The following is a 2,560-nucleotide window of genomic DNA, read 5'->3' on the forward strand; positions in this document are numbered from 1 at the left end:
CAACTAAGATGGTTTTACTGCCTCTTATGTACTTTACATATTTACTATACTCTAGGTTTTACCTGTCTGTTTTTACCAGCTGCATTGTGGACGAGACGGTTCAAATCTTCTCACCCCGTCACAGAGGCATTTCCAGTTCGGAATGGAAGCGTTTCAAATTCATCGGAATGCATGACCAGGTAAATGGGGACAGATTGCTGGATCATTCAAGGGTCGTACTCAAGGTGCATATCATTCTCAAGTTCAATGGACCTTTAGACCCTCTGGCTATAGGTGTACATCAGCTGTTCAGTGACCTTTGAACCCTCTGGCTATAGGCTTACAGCAGGTTTCAGTGACCTTTGAACCCTCTGGCTATAGGTGTACATCAGCTGTTCAGTGATCCTGTGTGAGGCTGGGAACCCCAACACCCGGTGTGCCCAGGGCTGCGTCAACTCCCCTCCCCCCAGCCTGCTGGTCACCACCACCCAAGAGAGAGGCCGCCATGCAAACGGCCAAACACACATTTCCCAGGTCCTTTGCGCCTGAGAAAGAGTCAGAGAGCTCAGGTAAGCTAACCCTGAGAGGAAAGGCTGGAGCTTTAGATAAGCTACAAATCAAATGCTGATCTTTGTTGTTTGACGATACAGTAATTGCAGAAGTTATTATCCATGGTCCTCGTAGCTCAGTGGGTAAAGTGTGACACTTGTGAATGCCAGGGGTTGTGGGTTCAAATCCCACGGGGACCATTAGAAAATACATGAGATGTATGCACTCACTACTGTAAGTTGCTCTGGATACAGAGAGTGTCTGTTAATGACTACACATTTAGGAAGACCTCTACAGTGGATTCTTTCAAACAGGAAATAGCAGTCTCTGCAAAACAGGTGTTTTTCGTTTCACCAAGATTTTTGTGTTAAAAAGGTGTTTCTGTCTTTCAGGGACCAACATGAAACATGGGGTTGCTTGGTTGGGTGTAATCGTAGCAGCCGTTGCCATGCTGTGCGGAGTGATGCTCTACAAGGGCCAAAACATCAGGCGTTAAATACCAGCCCCTGACAACAAATTGAGACTTAGTCCGATGGCAGCCATCCTTTCACATGTAGCCTGCATTATAGAAAGAAGGATGGTGGGAATATAGAACATTTGAAAAAGTGGTCTCTACTTTAACTGATGAAATGTCTTTGGGACCAATACAAGAATATGCATTAATCACGTAAACGTACTTAGCGTTAACTCCAATTATACAATGTGTCTGGCTGACCAGGTCAAAAGTTCTTAATAGCCACTCGAGCACCAGTAGGATTGCAAGTGTCATAATATCACAGGAAGCTGCTGAGTGGAGCACAGCTCATAATGTCTGGAATGGAGGAATTGATCTAATGGTTTTGATACCATTCTACTCATTTCACTCCAGCTATTACCATGGTCCCGTGATCCCCAATTAAGGTGCCACCAGCCTCCTGGTGAGATATATAATGTATTTACTGTAGCCTAGCCTATATGCATGTGACCCATATAGTGCCCTCTTAGTTATAAATGAGTGTAATTTACAAAGACAGAACACTATAAACCAGACAACAAACCGTAGGTTTGGCCCCAAATGCTCCTACAACTTGTCTGACCAGTTTAACTCCTGCTCTCTTATGATCTGTATTGATGTGGGATAGTCATGTAATACTGGGATGTACTCTGAAATACCGTTGTCACGTTCTGGAAAGCTTTCTATATAGGCCAGGGTCTGTTGAACCAGGATCAATTACATTTATTTGTTGTGATTGTGTTACATCAAAATGGACCCTGGTTAAAATAAATGTTTAGTCTATATGATGTAGTGAATTACTGTAAAATTGTCCTTTCAAATAAATGAATGTATTTGTACTAATTTAGCCATTACGTCTTGCACATTAAATATCTAAAATACAAATGTAAATGGCATCTTTGTGTATCTAAAATAGTGTGTATGATTCTTCCTGGATCCACTGCAAATGAATGCCGCTTGTGCCTCCTCACATGATCCAACATGGCTGCCCTGTTACATGGGCCATCAGTGGAGCAGAAGTGTTTTGATTAACATTCTGCATGATCCAACATGGCTGCCCTGTTACATGTGGCCATCAGTGGAGCAGGAGTGTTTGATTAACATTCTGCATGATCCAACATGGCTGCCCTGTACATGTGACCATCAGTGGAGCAGGAAGTGTTGATTAACATTCTGCATGATCCAACATGGCTGCCCTGTTACATGTGGCCATCAGTGGAGCAGGAGTGTTTGATTAACATTCTGCATGATCCAACATGGCTGCCCTGTTACATGTGCCATCAGTAGAGCAGGAGTGCTTTGATTAACATTCTGCATGATCCACATGGCTGCCCTGTTACATGTGGCCATCAGTGGGCAGGAGTGCTTTGATTAACATTGCATGATCCAACATGGCTGCCCTGTTACATGTGGCCATCAGTGGAGCGGAAGTGTTTTGAATTAACATTCTGCATGATCCAACATGGCTGCCCCTGTTACAGTGGCCATCAGTGGAGCGGAAGTGTTTTGATTAACATTCTGCATGATCCAACATGGCTG

At 43.8% G+C, this 2,560-nt stretch overlaps 1 non-coding gene across 1 annotated transcript; it reads left to right on the forward strand.

The window, feature by feature from the left end:
- The first annotated feature begins 58 nt into the window (after positions 1-58).
- LOC111977007 (uncharacterized) lies at positions 59-1,899 on the forward strand. The gene is made up of 3 exons (XR_011481346.1): positions 59-179; positions 361-548; positions 921-1,899. It is a non-coding gene; the product is annotated as an uncharacterized protein (transcript).
- Positions 1,900-2,560: the final 661 nt, after the last annotated feature.

Source organism: Salvelinus sp. IW2-2015, linkage group LG17 (genome assembly GCF_002910315.2).
Source record: "Salvelinus sp. IW2-2015 linkage group LG17, ASM291031v2, whole genome shotgun sequence".
NCBI lineage: Eukaryota > Metazoa > Chordata > Actinopteri > Salmoniformes > Salmonidae > Salvelinus > Salvelinus sp. IW2-2015.